Here is a 23,822-nt window from a genome sequence, read left to right on the forward strand (position 1 = left end):
TGTCTCTTCATTTCCTCCATAGTAACTGGAAAGCTTCTTTCCAGAGGTTTTTAGATTCTTGCAATACTTCTTTACTTCTAAATTCAGCTCTAACCACACTTGTTGTGGTTTAACCCGGCTGGCAGCTAAACACCACACAGCCGTTCGCTCACCCTCCCCCCTCCCTCTCTGGGATGGGGGAGAGAAACGGGAAAGTGAAGCCGGTGAGTTGAGATAAAGACAGTTTATTAAGACAGGAATATAATAATAACAATAATAGTAATAATAGTGATAATGATAATAGTATTAATAATAATAATGTGTAAGAAAACAAGTGATGCACAATGCAATTGCTCACCACCCGCTGACCGATGCCCAGCCTATCCCCGAGCAGCCGGCCCCCCACCCCGGCCAGCCACCCCTATATATTGTTTAGCATGACGTCAGATGGTATGGAATACCCCTTTGGCCAGTTTGGGTCAGCTGTCCTGGGTCTGTCCCCTCCCAGCTCCTGCTGCACCCCCAGCCTGCTCGCTGGCAGGACAGAGCGAGAAGCCGAAAAGTCCCTGACCTGGTGTAAACACTGCTCTGCAACAATTAAAACATCAGCATGTTATCAGCGCTCTTCTCATCCTAATCCAAAACATAGCACCCTACCAGCTACTAGGAGGGAAAATTAACTCTGTCCTAACTGGAACCAGGACAGATATCCACCCCTTATTCCATACCATTTATGTCATGCTCAGGTTACACTCTTTCCAATACATTCTAATTAATCACCATTTTCATCTATGATATATAGCAATCATGGTAGTGATGACATACAGTATTATATAATAATTAACATACTACAATTCAACTCATGGGCTATTCTCACCCAGTATCAAATCCCCTTGAGGTACACACTGGACCTCCCCATTCTTTTGCATTACCCACCAAGCGCATCCAGGTCCCTGAGCAAAAGCAATTCCACAAATGGGTTTGCCTTTTCCTGAGGCAGGAGTAGCCCAGACTGTTTTACCCAGCATGTTTCTTACGTGCACTACAGGAACTTTATCCCCTTCTACAGTGCGTAACAGGTTTGATTGGGCAGGTCCAGCTCGGTTGGCAGATCCCCTGGTATTGACTAACCAGGTGGCCTTTGCCAAATGTGTATCCCAGTTTTTGAATGTCCCAGCACCCATTGCTTTCAGTGTAGTCTTCAACAGTCCATTGTATCGTTCAACTTTTCCAGAGGCTGGTGCATGATAGGGGATGTGATACACCCACTCAATACCATGTTCTTTGGCCCAAGTGTCTATAAGGTTGTTTCGGAAATGAGTCCCATTGTCTGACTCAATTCTCTCTGGGGTGCCATGTCGCCATAGGACTTGCTTTTCAAGGCCCAGGATAGTGTTCCGGGCGGTGGCATGGGGCACAGGATATGTTTCCAGCCATCCGGTGGTTGCTTCCACCATTGTAAGTACGTGGCGCTTGCCGTTGCGGGTTTGAGGGAGTGTGATGTAATCGATTTGCCAGGGCTCTCCATATTTATATTTCAGCCATCGTCCTCCATCCCAAAGAGGTTTTGACCATTTGGCTTGCTTGATTGCAGCACATGTTTCACAGTCATGAATAACCTGTGCTATAGTGTCCATGGTCAGGTCCACCCCTCGATCGCGAGCCCATCTATAGGTTGCATCTCTACCTTGATGGCCTGAGGTGTCATGGGCCCATCGGGCTATAAATAATTCACCTTTATGTTGCCAGTCCAGGTCCACCTGAGCCACTTCAATCTTAGCAGCCTGATCCACCTGCTGGTTGTTTTGATGTTCTTCAGTAGCCCGATTCTTGGGCACATGAGCATCTACATGGCGTACCTTTACAACCAGGTTCTCTACCCGGGCAGCAATATCTTGCCACAATGCCGCAGCCCAGATGGGCTTGCCCCTGCACTGCCAGTTGTTCTGCTTCCATTGCTGTAACCACCCCCACAGGGCATTTGCTACCATCCATGAATCAGTATAGAGATAGAGATCTGGCCACTTTTCTCGTTCAGCAATATCTAAAGCCAGCTGAATGGCTTTCACTTCTGCAAACTGACTCGATTCACCTTCTCCCTCAGCAGCTTCTGCAACTCGTCGTGTAGGACTCCATACAGCAGCTTTCCATCTCCGATGCTTTCCCACAATACGACAGGACCCGTCAGTGAACAAGGCATATTTCTTCTCATTTTCCGGTAGCTTGTTGTACAGTGGGGCTTCTTCAGCACGAACCACCTCCTCCTCTGATGATATCCCAAAGTATTTGCCTTCTGGCCAGTCCATAATCACCTCCAAGATTCCTGGGCGACTGGGGTTTCCTATTCGAGCCCGCTGAGTAATCAGTGCAACCCACTTGCTCCATGTGGCATCAGTTGCATGATGTGTAGAGGGGACCCTTCCTTTGAACATCCAGCCTAGTACCGGCAGTCGGGGTGCCAGGAGGAGCTGCGCTTCAGTACCGACCACTTCGGAAGCAGATCGAACTCCTTCATATGCTGCCAATATCTCCTTTTCAGTTGGAGTATAGCGGGCTTCAGATCCTCTGTATCCCCGACTCCAAAACCCCAGGGGTCGACCTCGAGTTTCCCCAGGTTCTTTCTGCCAGAGGCTCCAGGTGGGACCATTCTCCCCGGCTGCGGTGTAGAGCACATTCTTTACATCTGGTCCTGTTCGGACTGGCCCGAGGGCTACTGCATGAACTATTTCCTGCTTAATTTGTTCAAAGGCTTGTCGTTGCTCAGGGCCCCATTCAAAAGCATTCTTCTTACGGGTTACTTGGTAGAGCGGGTTTACAATCAGACTGTAATTTGGAATATGCATTCTCCAAAACCCCACGACACCTAGGAAAGTTTGTGTTTCTTTTTTGCTAGTTGGTGGAGACATAGCTGTTATTTTGTTGATCACATCCATTGGGATTTGACGACGTCCATCTTGCCATTTTATTCCTAAAAACTGGATCTCTCGTGCAGGTCCTTTAACTTTATTCTGTTTTATGGCAAAACCGGCCTTCAGAAGGATTTGGACTATTTTCTTCCCTTTCTCGAAAACTTCTTCTGCAGTGTCACCCCACACAATGATGTCATCGATGTACTGCAGGTGTTCAGGAGCTTCCCCCTGCTCCAGCGCAGACTGGATCAGTCCATGGCAAATGGTAGGGCTATGTTTCCACCCCTGGGGCAGCCGATTCCAAGTATATTGGACTCCCCTCCAAGTGAAAGCAAACTGTGGCCTGCACTGTGCTGCTAGAGGGATGGAGAAAAATGCATTAGCGATATCAATTGTGGCATACCACTTGGCTGCCTTTGATTCCAGTTCATACTGGAGTTCTAGCATGTCCGGCACTGCAGCACTCAGTGGTGGGGTGACTTCGTTCAGGCCACGATAGTCCACTGTTAGTCTCCACTCACCATTAGACTTTCGCACTGGCCATATAGGACTATTAAAAGGTGAATGAGTCTTGCTGATCACTCCTTGGCTCTCCAGTTGACGAATTAGCTTATGGATGGGACTCAGGGAGTCTCGGTTGGTGCGATATTGCCGCTGGTGCACAGTTGTGGTAGCGATCGGCACTTGCTGTTCTTCAACCCTCAGCAACCCCACAACAGAAGGGTCCTCTGAGAGACCAGGCAAGGTAGACAACTGTTTAATGTCCTCTGTCTCCAAAGCAGCTATGCCAAAAGCCCAGCGGAACCCTTTTGGGTCCTTGAAATATCCTCTTCTAAGATAGTCTATGCCAAGGATGCACGGAGCATCTGGGCCAGTCACAATACGGTGCTTTTGCCACTCATTACCGGTTAGACTCACTTCAGCCTCCAATACAGTTAACTGCTGGGATCCCCCCGTCACACCATAAATACAGATGGGCTCTGGCCCTTTATAGCTTGATGGCATTAGAGTACATTGTGCACCGGTGTCTACCAAAGCCTTATACTTCTGTGCGTCTGACGTGCCAGGCCATCGAATCCACACAGTCCAATAAACTCGATTGTCCCTTTCCTCCCCCTGGCTGGAGGCAGGGCCCCTCTAGTCCTGGTCAGAATCTTCGTTTCTGTGTTTAAAGGACTGCCTGCTGGAAGTTGGAGCAGCAAACTTTTCAGAGAACTCCTTTTTCCCAGTTGTTTTCCTTTGCAATTCACGTACCCGTGCCTCTAGGGTCGCAGTAGATTTTCCATCCCATTTTCTCATGTCCTCTCCATGGTCACGTAGGTAAAACCACAGGGTGGCGCGGTGTGTGTGCCCACCATATTGTCTTCCTTGCATAGATGAACGTTTACCCCTAATAGCTGAGACACTGGTTTGTACAGGTGGGGAGGAAAATAATCTCTCTTCAAGTTGGTTGATCTTTTCAGAAAGTTTCTCCAAAGTATTCTCTTTTAGCTGGTGGACACTGGTTCGTTCAGGTGAAGGGGAAGATAATCTTTCTTCAAGTTGGTGGATCTTTTCAGAAAGTTTCTCCAAAGCATTCTCTTTTAGCTGGTGGACACTGGTTCGTTCAGGTGGAGGGGAAGATAAATTCTCTTTAAGTTGGTGGACCTCTTCAGAGAGTTTCTCCACAGCCGAGACACAGGCCTGTAGGGAAGAGGAGAGATTTCCTTCGTACTGCCGGAGTATTTTAGTCACTTCATTCACTGGGGGATTCTCCTCCGCTTTCCAGGCTAGTATTGCCAATGAGCTGGCATATGATGATGGTGCACTCTGTACAAACTTCCGCCACATGGGTAGTGTACACCGGACTGCATCTGGATCTGCGGATGTTTGTGCGTCGTCTAGGTCCTTATAAATTACTTCCCGTACGGCCAATTCCCTCAGGTACTGAATTCCCTTCTCCATGGTGGTCCATTTGCCTGGTAGACATACAAGTTCTTCCTTGAAGGGATACCTTTCCTGCACAGCTGACAGGAGACGCCTCCAGAGGCTGCGAGATCGTGCTCCATCTCCAATTGCTTTGTCAATGCATGCGTCCCTAGCAAGGGATCCCAGCCGCCTGGCTTCCTTGCCCTCTAATTCCACATAATTGGCTCCAGTGTCCCAGCACCGGAGCAGCCAGGTGACAAGCTGCTCGCCTATACAGCGACCAAAATCTTTTCGCACATCTCGTAGCTCACGCTGGTATAGAGTCCGGGTAGTTACTGTTGATTTTTCGACATCCTCATCCTCATCTTCAGTCTCCTGCACCTTTGATGGCCCAGCCTCGTCTTCACTATGCCCAGACTTAGCAGAAGACTGTCTGCGTTCTAAACGACCTGAGCCTCTATACCATTTTTTCACCTTGTCTACAGGGGCAACTGGCACTGCTACAGCTCGTTTCTCTAACCCAGACACAGGGTCTGCCACAGGGGTTGGAATACCCTCTGCGGGGTCAACTTGCACTGCTACAGCTCGTTTCTCTGACCCAGACACAGGAGTGGGAGCAGCTGCAGGAGCTGGAGCTGCTGCAGGGGCTGGAGTGGCTGCGGGAGCTGGAGCTGGAGCAGCTGCAGGAGCTGGAGCTGGAGCGGCTGCAGGAGCTGGAGCTGGAGCGGCTGCAGGAGCTGAAGCTGGAGCGGCTGCAGGGGCTGGAGCTGGAGCGGCTGCAGGGGCTGGAGCGGCTGCAGGAGCTGGAACTGGAGCAGCTGCAGGAGCTGGAACTGGAGCGGCTGCAGGGGCTGGAGCTGGAGCGGCTGCAGGAGCTGGAGCTGGAGCGGCTGCAGGAGCTGGAGCTGGAGCGGCTGCAGGAGCTGGAGCGGCTGCAGGAGCTGGAGCTAGGTTGCTAGTAGCATCAATTGCAGCTCAATAGGCACAAGCCAGACCCCAGCACGCTACAGTGATTTGTGTCACTTTGGAACTGCCAGAGTCATGACACCTTTTTTTCAAGCATTCTGCCAGCTTTTTAGGATTTTGCAGTTGTTCAGGGGTGAATGTCCAAAACACTGGAGGTGACCACTGCTCTAGAAACCTGCCCATATCCTCCCACACTCCCTGCCACTCGCAACTATCCCGCCTCAAGACAGATCTCCGGATGAGATTCCTAAGTAGTTGTTTAACCCTCAACAAAACCTGAAGCGCATTCAGGAGACATAACAACAAGAGCAGGCTGGTCTGAGTATCCCAAGGATATTCAACATCTCGGAGAACCACTGTAACTAGCTCGGGGGATAAGAGGGTGGTGGTGAAGGAGAAAGGGAGAGTGAACAGGTAGGGAAACATGTCTTCCCCTGTCCCCTTCACAGATTGGCTCCCTAACGAAAACAGGCAATAGGTGTAATTGCCAATAGTTTCCGAGATATGGGTTCCAAAGTATAGAGTCGACGTCAGTGCTGAGTACAAATACCAGGTTAGAGTCGTGACCAGATATTTCATCATTTCATAAGCCATTGTTACACCGCACAGTACCATAACAATCTTAAACCAGGGCCCGGAAAGGATAAACAGTGCAACAGGGAGCACATATAGAAAGTAACGCACCATAAAACTCAATTTGGAATACAGGTACAGCAGACTGGAGATTAAGGCAATCAACATCGTGACTAGCAACTATTAAGCAGGTCCAATACTTATACCAATTTTAGTTTAACACACTCTGATCAAATTTGTCGATATCTCAACCCTTCGAGCCCCACGTTGGGTGCCAAAAGGGCTGTTGTGGTTTAACCCGGCTGGCAGCTAAACACCACACAGCCGTTCGCTCACCCTCCCCCCTCCCTCTCTGGGATGGGGGAGAGAAACGGGAAAGTGAAGCCGGTGAGTTGAGATAAAGACAGTTTATTAAGACAGGAATATAATAATAACAATAATAGTAATAATAGTGATAATGATAATAGTATTAATAATAATAATGTGTAAGAAAACAAGTGATGCACAATGCAATTGCTCACCACCCGCTGACCGATGCCCAGCCTATCCCCGAGCAGCCGGCCCCCCACCCCGGCCAGCCACCCCTATATATTGTTTAGCATGACGTCAGATGGTATGGAATACCCCTTTGGCCAGTTTGGGTCAGCTGTCCTGGGTCTGTCCCCTCCCAGCTCCTGCTGCACCCCCAGCCTGCTCGCTGGCAGGACAGAGCGAGAAGCCGAAAAGTCCTTGGCCTGGTGTAAACACTGCTCTGCAACAATTAAAACATCAGCATGTTATCAGCGCTCTTCTCATCCTAATCCAAAACATAGCACCCTACCAGCTACTAGGAGGGAAAATTAACTCTGTCCTAACTGGAACCAGGACAACACTCCAGGAAAAGGTAACTCTATGAAAAATAAATTAATTGGAAAATGAAGTTTCCTTTTCCTTACATATCTTTCTGCACTAAGTGCCTCAGCAGCCCTTAAAGTTAGTTCAGGCAGAATGAAAAAAATTCTATGTATTTTTATGAAGTTTTCTCTATGTTGTTGAACATAGAAAAAGACAGGAAACCAAGTAATATAAAAACATCACAATTCATGTCTAAAACATGAAATTGCTGTCTGTAAAAATACCATATTATGAGCTGATAGTACTGAAATTAAATTAAAGGATAATTTTTGTACAAAGCCTAAGGCAGCAATGAAATACTTCACCGATTATCTGGTATGAAGCTGGGACAACCAGTCCCAATTTAAGAAGGGCGTAATGATGGCAGATCTAATGGCTCACCTGTGCTGAAGTACTTTAATATATTTTGAACTTCAAAGCACAAGCATTGATGGTCTTTCCAAATGTGGAAGCCGTACAAAGAATTTATACACAATGAATCAAGGTACAAAAGAGAGTTAAAGTGGAGATTGCAACAGTACTACAAATAACAATAACACTTCTTTATTGCTCATAAATATCTGTGTTAACAATGGCATCCAAACCCAATTGGGACTCCTAGGAAGGGTACTCATAGGACAAACTCCATCACACTGTACCGAAAGTGCCTCTATCTACTCCAAAACTGTTCACTGTGAAAAAAGCCACAGTTTCAGGCTTACTGGCATCCCTTTTCACAGTTAAACAAAAGGCTAACCTATAAAATTATGTAAAACATATACAAATGTGTATTAGCTACTGCTTTATGCAACATATAACATTTCTTTCTCTCTAGTGCTTCAAGGCATGAAACATTTGTTTGATTTTTCTTTGGACTTCACTCAAATTTAAACTCTCCTTCAGGGCTATCAGATGAGTTGCCCAGAAGCAGCTCAATGGAGCCTGAAATACAGCAGGTGCTGAAGGGATGCTCTCCCTTGCCAGTAGCTGTAGCATGTAGCAAACTTGCCTTTATTGGCTTCTAAGCCAGTGAATCCACCTTAATTTTTCACCACAGCCCCAGGCATGCTGCTGATCACTGAGATTTAAGCTCACTGGAACCTGTACATGCATCTTGCTGCAGCCGCCTGTAGCTTTTCAAAAAGATGCAGCTTGCCAGTTGATTCAGAAATCTGTCTTGAACTTGAGATCAGGAGATTAAAAACACATCCACAGACTTTGGAGCAGAATATGAAAGCACAATTGATCAGACTGAGCAGCTGCTTGCAAAAATATATTGATTTTCTGTAGATAACAAAGCATCCAAACACGTAGGGTGTATTACCAACTTCTACAACCTTAGAAAATAAAGGTGCTACAACTTCAGCATTCCAGAAAAAAAGAAAAAGGTAGTCCCTGGCTATTAAGGTATTACTCTCCAAGTGTTTTTGTTTCTCTCCTTTCTCAGAATGCTACAGAGATAGGTAATTATATTTTTTGTGTGTTGTTTGAAACAAATAAACAAGATAGAGTACAATGCACCCAGTTACTCTCTTTTTGGTGTACAATTTTAAATTAATATAGGTTTTCATTTTCACTCCAGTTTGCTATACATGTAGTCCACTGAAATTAGGAAGTAAAAAGTTATCTTATATTACCTTACATACAATTGTATTTGCTTTCAATGGGAAAAGAAGCTAAACTGTTTAGAAAAAAAACAGTCCAAAAGATGACTGAGACAAACAGCTGTAATTTAGAAACTGCAGAATTGACCTACATTGCTATTAATTTGCTGTTAAAAGTGTTGATTTGGGGAATATTTGGTGAAGATGTGAACAGCTATAATGTATGATGATATGTATATCTAATTTTCAGGATTGATAGGATTATTCTTATGAAAAATATTTAATTATAACTATTTTTTTTAAAAAAAAAGATACCACGCAAGTAAAATAACAGATCAGATTAGTCCAATACCGAAAGATCCAACTGCTTTTACACAATCTGAATTAGTGTTTAGAAAAGAAAATATTTAGGGCTCAGAAGTCACTTGTTCAACTAATTTTGAACAAGTTTGAACTTCTGTATTTACTTTACATTATAGGGATACTTTAGAGGTGGAATTTACATTCCCTTAATTCTATAACTTCATGTGCCAGTGCACTGATGTACCTAAGGGAGCATCTGAAATATAGAACTGGTAAAGACCAGATAGGCTTCAGAAGTGAGCTTAGTCCATCTTACTGACAGAGGTCATTTCCATTAATATCATTTCTTAATAATCATCCCCTCAGACTGGCACAGAGCAGTGCACATTAGTTTTTCTCATGAACCACAGGATTGAAAGTTGTTTGTAAAAAGGATAAAAGCATGACATATGGTTATAAAAAAGGCATACTGCATGCATTAAGATTGATATTTTACGTCAGTGAGCATGCTTCCAAAACACAGGCTTTCCAGTCCTATTCTCGTAGGCTCAAGTGAGGAAGAATTCAGTCCTGAAGACAAAATTCCCAATAGAAAACTATTTTTAATATTTCTAGGGCAGCTCCCTCTGGTGGATAATGATTATCAAGACAAATATATCAAGGATTAGAATCCATCAAATCTTACTGCTGTGTTCTTGTATTGTAACAACAAGAGTAAACAGGATTAGCCATATCTGAAAATCCCATTGCTCCTGATCCCACGGCTACTCAGCCCTAGGGTAAAGACTACCGTCTTACTGGCACTAGAGCTCAGGCAACAGCATTAAATGAACCATGTCCATGTGCTCTCCCAAATCTCCAGAGCACGTGACGCTTTACGATCAAACTAATTCATTTTAGCTCACAAATAAAAACATAATTTTCCCATCAGCTTCAGCCTAGCAGCAGAAATGATCAAACACCAGATTTTTAAAACTAAAGCATGGTATATTAAAACAGTGCATTTCACAAATGAAGGAGGAAACTGTTGGTTACTAAGTGATACCTTGGTTGGCCTGAGTAAATTAGTTCCTTCAATTATCTCCAGTTGCCCTATGGATCTTCACTGTGGTTTTTAATGCTCTAGTGGTTCATACTGCACAAAGCTTCTGAATTATGAGAACTACTTTCTTGTCTCTCTTTTTTGCTTAGGAAAGGCACAAATGGCTGAGGATAGGAAATGTATTTCTCCTTTGTCACTTACCTAGCTCCTTCCCTTGGACAGGTTCTTCACAGTCTGAGGACATCCCTGTTATGACATTCCAAGCTTGATGATCATTTCTTTTAGTGCCAATTAACCTGTAAAAATAGTACACACTATGAGCTGTTTGACCTTTCCAGACCTCAAAAATATTACTACATCAAGAATGAAAAAAAATATTCAGCTTAACTATTTGAATATGAGTTTCAGAATAAAGGGAAGAAAAAAAAAAGAAGAGTTCCAATTTACATGAAAAATCTGAATGTTGCTGCAGCTAGATATAAACAGTGCTATAAAAGCTTTTTTAAGCCTGTTGTTAACTGCTGCTGAGCAAGTATCAGACTAGTTCCACTGTCATCTGGGGTAGCACATAAAAGCACAGAAAATAAAAGCGGAAAAAGATGGCTGAGAGGTTGCAATGTATCACTTACTAAACACTGTTACACCTACATCATTCGTAAGGACTCTCTATCATATTGTGATTGCCTATCGTAGGGACCTTAGAAAATCTTCACCAACAAACTGAATGACCTTTAAGGAGCTGGAGGAGAACTGAGGCAGAAAATGATACACAAGCAGTAGGACTCACACTCACGCTGGATGTCTGACACCAAGGGACTGCGGACACAAGAGGATCATTCTGTGGCTATTCTGTGCCCCACAGACCTGCAAGTGGATTGGACATGATATTGTCTCTCTTTTGAGAGACATTTAATTTTTCAAAACAATGGGATCCCATAGTTTCAGAGAGCATCAGAATGACTTTTCATGTTTGTTTCTCTGCTCTTTTTAATTTAAATGCTGCTTTCTTAGAACACAATTACTGTAATGTGGATAGCTTTATCTGCAGCATTCCTGTAATCTCATTCCTGACTAATAATAGTCAGCTCAGAACTCATCATTGCATACATAAAGTTCAAATATTTTCTTCCTATTACTTTACATTACATACCATTAATTTCATCAGCCATGTTATCATGCAGTCAGTGTGGGTTTTTATGTCCTTTTATAATTACTCACAGTTGGTCCTTTTCTTTAGTGTACTCTCATAATTTTGGTTTATCAGCAACACTTTTGCTCTTACTTATTCACCTCTCTTTCCAGGTTATTTAAGGGCAAATTAAATAGCATGTGTTAATACAGAGTCCTGTGAGACCCCAGCGCTGATGTCCTTCTGCAGAAAACCCACTACTTATTTCTAGGTAGTAAGTGCATATTTTCGTAATTAAAGTACATGGAAAGTACATCAGCATTTCTACCAGTTAAACATCCTCAATGACAAGAAAATGTCACTATATTTCTCAATATTTTTCATGCAAGTATCAGCAAGTTACATTTCTAAAGTGCTATTCATAGCATGCAACTCTGTAGTTGCTTTTGTATTTTAGGAAAACAAACAAACAAACAAAACCACCTTAAACAGCTTCCAAGGAGAAGACTTGTGTTTTGCTTACATGGCTGTTAGACATTATATAACAATCACAATTAACTTTAGTTATCTCCACTGACTATGAGGAACAGTCAAGTATGACTGACTTCTGGTCCAGAAAATACTTACATATTTAACTTACATTAATAATCCCAATGACTTCATCCTGTTCCTTTTGCAGCCCTGAATGCCAAATGGACTCATCTGGCTTGTGATTAAAGACGCATATTTGGCATTCAGTCCCACAAAAGGAACTAGATGAAGTCATTGGGATTATTAATGTAAATTAAGCAGTAGACTATAGTGGCACTGCTAAGGTGAGTAAAGATTAATACAGAAACTGTGTGCAAAGTCAGGAGAGGAATAAGTTTTAGCACAGCTTTAACATAAAGAAAGTTTTTTTTGGGGGGGGAAATAAAAATTAATGAATGATGCTGAGCACCAAAAGTAGAGATTTCTATGTGAAAAACTAACACATCAGTTTTATGTAGTTTATAGAAGGGTGACAGAGATCATAAAGAAAAACTGTAAGATGGTGAATAAATGTATGAAGAATGAGTAAGAGTACAGTATGCCAATGCTAAGAGAAAAGTTTCATTCTATCTAGCATTATAGTTGGGAGTCCTAATTTCTTCTATATTTTTATATCAGATATATATATATTTATATCTGTAGGGAACGTAGCTATTTTGAGAATTGTTGAGAAACTTTGCCTTAGCTCTGATCCTGCAAAATAGGTCAAGACATTTTGGAGTTTCAAATCCTTCTGTATGTCAGAATTTAGAATAGACTCAACTGTTTAATTTCTTCTACTGAAGTTAGGGCTTGTTACAACACCTTGTAAATGGGCAATGGTAACACAATGGCAAAACATACTTTGAGTGTGCCCATCTTACGTGATCTTGAAACTACGTGTTTGAGCAATTATTTCGCTAGATTATAAGGCATACCTGTGAGAAGTGTTTCTCATTCTTCATAATTGTGTGGCAACAATGCTAAGCATGAAAATCTTACTACTGTTTTCTAAATTCATTTCTCTTGTGAATTCTGAAGCAATTTTTGAATAAGGCAATGATGACTTGATTGTCCCCTGACATCTATAACACTGTTTAAATGGCAACTTTTGAATCAAAAGGATTGACATAATCAAGTCTTGTCTATAAAATGTCTTTGCTATCAACGGCTCCAATAATGGATATTTTCAAACACAACTTCACTCAAACTAGAAAAAAAAACCAACTTTTGCTGTTATGTGAAATTAATGGAATATGATTCATTTAAAGCAGTTATTCATTTATTCTGCTTTGCATCAAATCACTTGGGAGTGTTTGCTGCTTTTAATTTGCCAGAGTTTTGTTCTTCTACAAATTAAATTAGTAACCAAGTCTCCTGTTAGGCAGAATTCTGGGGAAAATGGAGTTCACAGGCAGTTAGGCAGAGATGCCCTAAGCTTTTGTTGCTGCTGGAGTCTTTTGCTTGCTAACAAGATGCCATGTTAGGACAAGAGTGCCTGAGGCTTCTGATGTGACACAAGTGAGAGTTATTGGGGCTACAAAGCTCACCGAGCATCCAAACACTGTGCTTTATGAGCATATTTGAATCTCAGCCGTGCAGTTTTATTCTTTTGACTGTTTCTTGTTATGCAGCTGTACTAAAATATCAGCGACATCAAAATCGTTCTTTGATACGCATCATAAAGCACTGATACTGGTCTTTCTATATTAAGAGATTGTCAGCATTTCTGAGGACAGAACCTGTTTTTGTATGTGTGTGTATGGTTTTGTCTTTCTTTTTTCCTCTCACAATAATCCTGTAAATTCTTTGTAATTAACTGTAAACACTTGAGTAGTCATTAACGACTAAGGCTGACGGGTACATAAAGGAACTGTAAGATCTGATACCAGCTTTAAGAGAGACAACTTCACTAGGTGGACCCAGCCTGCTTGTATTCTTTGGGGGTATTATGGTACGCACATGTTATGCAGTAACATTACTTTCAGTGGGGCATCAAGAGGTTGCTGAGGTAGAAGTATGTTAACACAAAAGAAAACCCTAATAATATTCACTTCAACTCTGCGGAGTTCTCACAGAAATGCCATCATTTTTTCATACCAAACATGCACTTACGCTGCGATGTAAAACAGAATGATACAATTTCCGTCTCTTCCCTGTTCATTTATGCCACACTATTTCCCAAACTTCAACTACTCATTCTAGGAATGTGGGCTAGAAAGGGAAGCTACGCTGTCTGAGTTGCTACAGGATCATATTATTCTTACAGAGTCTTGGAGATCTGGAGTGCAAGAATTAGATGCTGAAGACCTTTCTCCACTGTAGGTATAAAGAGATTTGCTCTGAGTGAAGGAATACAACTAGAGAACTCAACTAATTTCTGCAGAGCTGAAGTTGCTGAGAGAGAGAGCAAAGACCTTCAACGTAACACAGTCTGTTTCCTTGTATGGATTATTAGAAGTAATTTACAGATTACACAGATAGGCAATTCATAGCTAGTACTTCAGTTTAGCATTTACTTTACAAAGACATTCATATGAAGTGCCATGGGTATGTTTGCCATTTCAAAGAGGGAAAACATTTCAAAGTGGTACGTACAAATCTAGTATGTAGCAAGTGTACAGACTCAGCAAAATGGAGACATACCTTATTAACTTGGGAAATAGTTCTTCCATTTCTCTTGAAACCTTGATTTAGTTGTCACGTAAGATTACAAAATCCACCTGAACCAAAAGATGAAAGTCTAAATTAAAGCACAACATCCAGCTCTCCTTTCTCCATGTAAAAACAACTTTTTCTCATGCAGTTTGGGGGATCAGAGTGGGGAGCCTTTTGAGTTATTGAGTCCTGTGTAACTCGGTAATCACTAAGTTTACCAATATTTTCTTCTCTTCTGTTGGCAATTTTATTTCTTCTCTTCTGGGACTCCACAGTTTCTCTATGGGCTGTATTCACTCTCTGGAGAAACAGCTTTGATCTTTAAACATCTCTTGATATCAGCTTCTGCGATTTATGGAAGACCTTGCTTCCTTCCCAGATTAAATATTGCTTTCTTTCCATTCCTTATCTGTGGACTAAATTTTCCATGGCCCTTTTGAAATTAAGTTTCCCAAAGTAACTCTGGGATCCATTTTAATGGTAAATACAACTCACTGTATATGAGTAAATAAGATCAGAATTTGTTTGATCTATTTTCAGGTCAGAAGAAAGGTTCAATTAAACTGATTCATGGATATCTTGTTCCAAGAGTGGTCCATTAAGCCATAAATGAGAAGGTAGTCCACCGTGGGTAAATGTCATATGATGTATAATGTAAAGTATAGATTTTTGATACCATATATGACTGCTTTTTGAAGCAACTCATTGCAGAACTCACAACAACAGAAAAAATAAACAAACACATAAAACTAATTTAGTTCTGAACAAGGACAGGATTTGGTTCAGGACACCACAATCGAATAGTGGCTTTGTAACATTGACCTATATCCTTAGAGAAGAAAAGACGTTCAACATTAATTATTCATAATACTATTGCTTACCTTCAATTAGCTATGGGATATAAAAACACAAAGACAAAATTTTTATATCCCAAAGTGGGATATACAAACACAAAAACCAAGGGGGGGGTGGGGGGGAGTGTATAAAGAGCAGCAGAAAGGTTAAAACAGAGCACACAGATAATCTAAAGACACCACACTAGCCAATCAGAATAAAAATAACATCACAGCAAAAGTACATCTAGAAGTCCCCCTCTGAAAAAAAGGGCCATCTTATTCATAGGATGTATCACAATTAAATGAAACAGGAGGCTCTCACAGCAAAAATACATGGAAGTCATATGGAAGACATGGAAGTCAGTATTATATCATGACCATGAAATGTATTACCTTTCATAACATAAATATGTTAACAAAGCATATGTTAAGAAAAACATTAACAAAGCAAGATATGAGGACTTTAGTAGTAAAGACCCCAAAGCTGTCACTAATTTTACAGACTTATTGTAAGCATGGCATCTACCAAAGGGCTGTATGGCCTTGCAATCCTGTAGGTATAAAAATATCCACAGATACTGTAGATATAAAAAGGGATGCTGCAGGAAGAGAAAACCATCACAGCAAATTTAAACATCTTGAATGTTCATAGCAGAGAAGTGTAAGGAAAGCTTAGCCTGTTTTTATAGGAGAGAAGTCCAAGGAATCATTTCATTTAGAGACACTAGTAGATCATTTTCAAAAACAGATGAATACTAATAAATCACACAGATCAGGTGATATTTGATCAATATTTCAATGTGAAATTGCCAACACTTTAAGTATGTAGTTATCCTTTAATTCAGCTTAACTACTGGAAGAAATGAAGATCATTGTTGGAATTTCATCTTCCTAGAGATATCTTCGTTGTTCTGCAACACCATGCAGAGAAAATTGATAAATTCTGTAATACAGACTTGAAATCCCACTTCCAAAAAAAAAGAAAAAACTAGAGAAGATAGATAAAAGGGTGATGAGGTTTACCAAAGAGTGGTTTCTATATAAGAAACTGTAGGTAGTTATATATTATTCAGCTTGAAACAGGGAAGGCTCAGAGAGAATACACTAGAGAGCTACAGGTATATGAAGGCTCCAAATGAAGTGAAAATTCTATTCACTTTTTCCAATCAAAATGCCTGAACTAGATGGCACACTCTTAGACAGCCACAGAATTAAAAAAAAAAAAAGCGATAATAAAGTCATATAACTTTGCTCTGATATTTTGCAGCAGTCAAAATGGGTTAAGAAATAAGTAAACAAGTGATGAAAGAAAAACCATCAAAGGCTAGTGTATATGATGGGGAGAAAATAATGTAATAAAACATAAATTATTGATTGTTAAAAAACTTGAAGTATTAAAGGATCATGCCTCTACTCTAGTTTTAATTTCTACATAATTTGCCTATGACTGGCCACTATCAGAGATGAGATACAGAAGTGACGGATTGTTGCTTCAGTCAGTAGGTTCATTCCAATACAACTAGTATGTCTACATTTGTAATGTTATAGCACTTTAACAGAAGATTAAATGTTCATCTCATGTATTTTTAGCTAAATTTTGAAGTTGAAAAGTGTTTGTCTTCAAGAGACAGGACATTTTTTTTTTTTCTTCTTCTTTGAACTAGACAGCTATTATGGCTGCAACTATGCACATCGCATCATTTAAACTTGGTTTACTCATATTAAACATTAAAACCTAGAGTAGTGCAAACAAATTGGGCAAAGCTTGCAGGAGAGGTTACATAATATTCAGCCAAAGTACAGGGTTCATGGCATAGTTACTCTACAATATCATTTAGATATGAATTTACACATGATAATCATTATTTGTTTTGACATTTGCCAGTGCCACGTCTGTTACTTACTTAGAAGGCTAGTTTTATGTAATCTTTATTCTCATCACGTATATCTTCTGACATTCCTTTGCTTTCAAATAGTCTTAATGTTATATATTTGAGTACTATAATCATAATGCATGCAACTCTTATTTAAAAGCACTGCAATGTTGTTGTGTATCAAAATGTGTATGTACAGTGTAATGTACAGTGTGTGAGTATCAAAATGTACTATTTTGAAGTTTTATGAATTCTTTAATATTAATAGCATTACCTACACTTAAAATATATTATAAATTTGGTTTCACTTATGTATGAGTATGTGCATATGTGTATAAATATTTATGTGTATATAAGCATATATGAGAGATCTGTGTAGCTTTACCAAAAAATAAGTAATACACAACATAACATTGCTACCTCTAAAGTCCTTAGAATATTTAACAGATACATAACTATAACAAATATAGAACAATATAGAAACAAATATAGAACTATATAGGGTCAATAACAATAGGGAAAAGAAACATATTCCCTTATATTCAAGTGAACTGACTCCTGGAATTGACAGTTGCCTAAAGATCTAATTAAACAGGTGCAATTATCCTGCCCAGCAGCTACTTTCCTAGGCACATGGACTTGCGCTAATGCAGAGCCAGAGGGAGTGTGCCCGGTCACCGACCACGGGGAAGGTTGTGCTGCTCCTGTCAATTCCACTGGCCTCTTCTTTGTCACTCATGTCTTTGTTCAAAAATATCAGTATTTATCTGAAGTAACTGCTGCAATATTAAAGCAGAAGACTTTGATGTAGCACAGGGAGACTACAGGTATCTCAAGTTGTGTATAATTGCATGAGAAGCAATTATTTGAAAGGAAGACAAACACATACTAGATGTTTGTTATGAGATACATTATTTAACTTATTATACACTTGCACAAGTAGGACTTGAGGAATTCAGGGAGATTGGATGGAACTTAGCAAAAGCATTGCTATTCTACCATAAATCACAAAGTTGTACAGAAAAATATTGGTCTTGTATCTTTCTTCTGAAATATTGCTGCTGACCTTTGCACACAAGAGCCTAAATACTCCCTTCAGGTATACATTCTCAAGAAAAAGAGGCTGAAAATAAGTATTTTCTGTAATGTGCTGTTACCACATTCTATACAACATCTGTAGTCCAAGTTGCAACAAATACTTCTCATACTTACCTGTGTCTATCTCTTTGAAGGGATACTTTTATTTACATGAGGATGCTGGAGAACTTTTACTCTTTAAACTGCTTGGATTCTTCATTGTGGCAGGCAGGTATTCAGGCAGGTCCTAAAAACATACAATAGATTATAAGAACTCTTCTTGTGCATGGCATTTTATCCGTGTGCCATGACATCCAATTGTAAACCACACACATTCTAAAAGTGTTGCAATGCAAATATACTATGTCTGCAAAGGAGAGTGCTGCCCTTTAAGAAAACAGTTTTCTTTCTTTGATAATATTTTGAGCAATGTCCTGCTGTTGTTCCTTTCAGAGCGCTGCTTTATCTTTGGTTCTTGATGACCTCCTATAGAGGTATGCTTCCTTCCCATTGAGTCATGCAGCGTGCTGCACATCAGGCTCTGTACAGTTTCTTACATATTTGGTTGAAGGTCAGTCCTGCCATCCACAAGAGAACAAACACAAAACTTGGAATAAAAAAAAAAAAAAAAAAAAAAAAAAAAAAAGAAAACACTTTCCCAGTATGATGGTGTTAATTTGTAACCCTGGGATGCTATAACCTGTGATACTGGAGGCTTGGCAAAACTAACAGCTGGGTGCTCAAGTGTGCATATTTCAATTATTTTACAGAAAAGCAAAGATTCAGCAAGTCATATGTGAAAGAAAATGATGTTTTTTTTGTGTTTTGTTTTGTTTTTCTGCTGTTGACACCATGTAATTGAATTACAAGCAGTGGTTTGGTGAGAAGCTTTGATCCCATTGAACAATGGCAAAACTCCTGTTGGTCTGACTTTATCCAGGGAAATTCTTGTGGAGCTTTTTGGAATAAATCACAGAGTCCATAAGCCCCAGAAAAGCACAGCCTTTCCTTCCCTTCAATTCTGTTTGTCTTCATGCCAAAAGTCAGTGAATGGGTGAAACACTACTTAAGGCGTGCATGGGTGAAATGCTACTATTTGGAGATCCAGAAATCCACTTGGCAGGTCTTCAGTGACGCTATTTATCTAGAACAAACATTCATGCATATCCACACAACAGACTTGTTATTTGCTTAGAAACTCTTTAGAAAATTTTCTAAGAAAACTTAGAAAAGTTTACAAACCATCACATAACATCTGAATAGCTTCAAACAACTACAGGGATTAGAAGAAAATATGCTTTTACTGCTTTCACACATGAAATTTTCCCTCCAAGATTTATTCCTAAACCAGCAACATTTACCTTTGTGTTAGAGAAATATTTTGGAATTTGATGCTTCACTGAGCTTCTAATAATAGGAATCCAAGAAGTCTGATGTCCCAAAAGTACAAGAGGCCTCTATTTTATAACCTATAAAGAGATATTGATTATAACAGTAATACTGACATTCTTAGATAATGCAAATTTCTAAGAGATGCTCATTATATATTTTGTCCAACATAGTGAGTATTCAGTCTTCACACATAATAATCTGTGTTAATGATCACAAACAAAAAATGGTAGCAAAAATAATTAAGAATAAAATCTTTTCTTAATTTTTTTTTCTTTAAAATGTACCAGCTATAGAATATTCACTATCAAAGTACGGCAAATGTTTTCTTGACCACAATGGGAAGTCTGCAAGTCTGTCTTTTAAAGTGATCTGGGAAGTCACTTTTATCTGAGCTACTGCATGTCACCATAGCACTGTTTCACCTGCACAAACCTACCTGTACTTGTCTTTGTTTTATGCAAATTGTTCTTCCAGGCTTTTCTTTAGATTTTTGTGGTCTCTACAAGCAACAAGCCTTTCTTTCTTATTTCTCCCCATTGCCTGTCTTCTATGTGACTTGATTAAAAACAAAACAAAACATATCTGGAAAAGGGAGTATCTGCCCTCATTTTCATCCACTCTTCCTCTGCTCTGAACTCCTCCAAGCGTAGAAGAGTCAAGGGTAGAAAAAGTGTCATTACAGTCCTCTTAGGAACTAGTGTATGAGACGCTGTTGGGCAGTCTCTGTGCTCTCTGAAGGTCTGTGAGCTTTAGTCCAGGGCTGCAGCCTCTGGGTCAGATGGGAGCCTGGAAGAATTTGCAGTGACAGCAGTGCATAATGTTCTGCAGCACACACAGCTTCACTCATAGCAAGGACATAATGAAAAATGGTTGACTGACTTCTTTTTCTTCTACTTTCACTGTAGTGTTTTTCAGACGTAATGCTGACAGTGAGAAAAATACTTGATGGATGTAAATTAATGTTTCTGCATGTGGCTTCTGGACATAAACCAAAAATAAAAATTATTCTATTACTCTGGTGCTGACAACAATGCTGGATGAAAATAACACCTCTTACATGTTTTGGGAAATATGCTTATATTATGGGCTGCAGTCATCCCATTCTTCTGCAGATGGGTAAATTTTATTCTAAAGAGATCATTTTATATGTATTGTAAGCACCTGATGACAACCACATTTCTGTTTTTATGCACAGGCTCTATTGCTTTGTTTAAAACACTTTATGACTTGGTCCACACAGATCTGTGGACCATGGATAGTACGGCAATATTTGGTAATATATATCCTATTAATGGAACAAAAAAACACTATACTTCTAGCTAAAGATTAAGGAAGGGTTTGTTTCATTCAAATCAAAAAGTGTTTTTAGTGATTTCTCAGGCTCTTAAAGCCAGAGTCACCATAGCATCTTAGACCTTTCTTCATGATCTTACAACATACAAAGATCAACATAGTGTAAACTAGGAAAAAGTTCTTATTCACATTTTCTTCACGGAAAACAGCAACCACAACACCACAGCATAAAAGAAAGAAGCACTGGACAGACTTTTCTCTGTTTTTAAAGCTTCATTTCTGTGCTGAATTTTCTGGCTGTTTGTTTCCACTTCTGCATCAAGGCAACACAGCTTGTTGTTGTCTGTCCAAGAAAACAGACATATTATTAGGAGCATATTATCTGTAAAAAAAAAACATTTTGATTCAGTTTAGATTAGTTTCTACCTTAATCTCAATTATATATGCAACAAATACATGCGTTAACCTAATAAATATTCTTCGGCTGTAATTTCAATGTTAACAAAAGACAACTTAATTGCTTTAAGAAATTTACTGTTACTGTATTTTCTGTGACTTATCAGCTGAAAGTTATGTACATCAATCACTGTTTTAATGTTGAAAAAAATTGCAATTGCAAGAATAACTCACATTTTAATAATGCTAAATGCTGTTTCACTATTTAAGAGTCCATTGTCAAGATGCATAATATTCAGATTTCCTTTCATTTAATAGCAGAGGCAATGAAGAGAAAAAAAAGATATAACTTTAGTACCATCATATTTTCATTTCTGTTAAATATCACACTGAGTATGGTTCACATTTATCAATTTGAGTATGCAGCAGTTATGGGCTAAGCTTTTGTGTATGTAATTTCTTTTATTAATTTTCCCACAAATCAAATTATATGAGAAGAAAAAGGGGAAATAAAGATAATAGTTTCATAAATATCTTAAGGGCAAATCATAAACTGCATCACGAATCATCGCTATATTGTCTCTTTTCTGTCTTTTAGTTGGAGAAAGACGATCAGAAATTCTCACATAAAACTTTACTTTTCCTCTCATAATAAATCATACAATTATTTAAATGGTTGCCAGCCTTCTTCCATATGCTTCCTTGCTGCTTTACCTAGGCACTAAAAAAAAAAAAAAAATATTTTCCTTTTGTGAAAGCAGGTGCGTGTATTTCAAAAGCAGGTGCAATCACAAAAGCATTCACAAACTCCTGTCTTTAAGAAGCAGTCATCCCTCATATGACAATTAAAAAATACATTTGGATCTGCTTCTGACCCCTTTTCCTTTCAAAACACCATGACCAGGTCTTCTTCCTGCCGTAGGTCAGAGTATCTTACCAAGTGATGTGGGCTGTGTACCCACAAAGGAAGGGGCTGCTCCAGCAACTAAGTGCCACAGAGGCTGGGAGGGGAGCAAGGTGAAAAGCTGCACTGTGCAGCCCTGAAGCTCAGCGAGGGAGGCATGTGGTCAGTATCAGCCAACAGCTTTAGCCGCAGAAGATGTATACCCAAATTTTTGTCTGACCATGATGCAAATCCCACTGCTTGGAGAGCCCAGGAGAACCAGCACATTTCTCCCAGGAAAGACATAACCACATGACTCTCCTCAACATTACCCACTCCCTTCACGGGTCAATGAAGTCAGCCTGCACAGGTCCTCCTGGTTTACTTGCTCCTGTATTTGGGGATCTGGATCAGCTTTGCACAAGCCAACCTGACCTGGCAGCTGCAACCTAACCCCAACGGGACCTATACTGTGAACTGCCCAAGTGCCAGCTCCTTCTCCAGCTGTGCATTTAAATGCCATCTCTGTATATTAAGATCTAAAGACTGTAACAGCAGCTATGCTTTGTGTATTTTCAGGTGGGGAACATTCAGTGAAATCCTAGGTTTGATTATAGAAAGAGGTTGAGAAGAAAGAGCTTACCAGGTGTCACGTATCATAGCATTTTAAATGTAGGTAGCTGAAGTCTAATGTCAGAAAGAAAGGTGATTGTACTCTTCTGAGCAGCATTACCCAATCTCTTTTCACTTTAAATTGTGCTGGGAAACTATTGATACAAGATAAAATTACTTTATCTTGACTGATTTGTCAATCACTGCAAGGAGATATTAAATCACAATAGAAAAGACATTGTGGTACAGTGATTATTCTCCGGGGATATCCTGAAGCATGAAGAGCAGCCAAGAGTTTCATATAGTACAGGACAGTAATTATCTCATGACAAGTATGCTCCCTGGAGATCACTTCAGAGCTATTATAAAGATATTGCAGAGGAAAGCATGTATATATGTTGTGCTAGAGGAAGATGAAGATGGCACTTCACAGTCATGAAAATGAGCTTCAGCTGACTGTGAGGTACGCATTGATTAATTTAAAGTGATAACAGCCAATTGAACACCTCTTCAGTTGAAGCATATTTATAACAGTGTAACGTACAGTTAGCTGCACTTCAAAGCTGTAGCATAAAAAAGAAGTTGGAAAACAACATTGTTTTACTTTCATTTATTTAGCCTGATATAAAACACTTCATTTATGTTTTCTGCCTCTTAAAGGTACTTTAAAAATACAAGACAATTCTTCCATTTAATTTAAAAACAAACAAAAATAAAACGTTACATTTGGCCCATATGTACAGTATTTCTAAAGAGGGATTTCTGAGTGACTGACCTAGATTGAAATCAGTTTACAACTCCTGCAATAAGATATTCAACAGCTTTGCCATATGCCTCCAATTCCCATCTTGCAGTAGACATTTGCTTACACAGTTCTAACACTTGACTATTTTTAATACCCCTGGAAAACTGTGCCTGCTTACTGCTTTTCCTCTTTCCTTCACACAAAGGCAACAAATAAAGTATTTTCTCTTTAGCCCAACAATTTCCCTTCCATCCAATATA

At 39.9% G+C, this 23,822-nt stretch overlaps 1 protein-coding gene across 5 annotated transcripts in view; it reads right to left on the reverse strand.

Annotated features, from left to right (window-relative positions):
* The window catches only part of GALNTL6 (polypeptide N-acetylgalactosaminyltransferase like 6), a 517,959-nt gene extending 496,867 nt beyond the window's left edge, over positions 1 to 21,092 (reverse strand). For 4 of the 5 annotated variants that reach the window (XR_014583971.1, XR_014583972.1, XR_014583973.1 and 1 more), the window contains exon 1: positions 338 to 4,565. The gene's annotated coding sequence lies outside the window, so the exon portion shown is untranslated. Of the gene's footprint in view, positions 1 to 337; positions 4,566 to 10,358; positions 10,454 to 14,442; positions 14,520 to 18,376; positions 18,489 to 19,602; positions 19,711 to 20,069 lie in introns of those variants that run through there. The other variant, XM_083835053.1, reaches the window with a different exon arrangement.
* Between the last annotated feature and the right edge of the window lie 2,730 nt (positions 21,093 to 23,822).

Source organism: Anser anser, assembly GCF_964211835.1.
Source record: "Anser anser genome assembly, chromosome: 4".
Lineage (NCBI taxonomy): Eukaryota > Metazoa > Chordata > Aves > Anseriformes > Anatidae > Anser > Anser anser.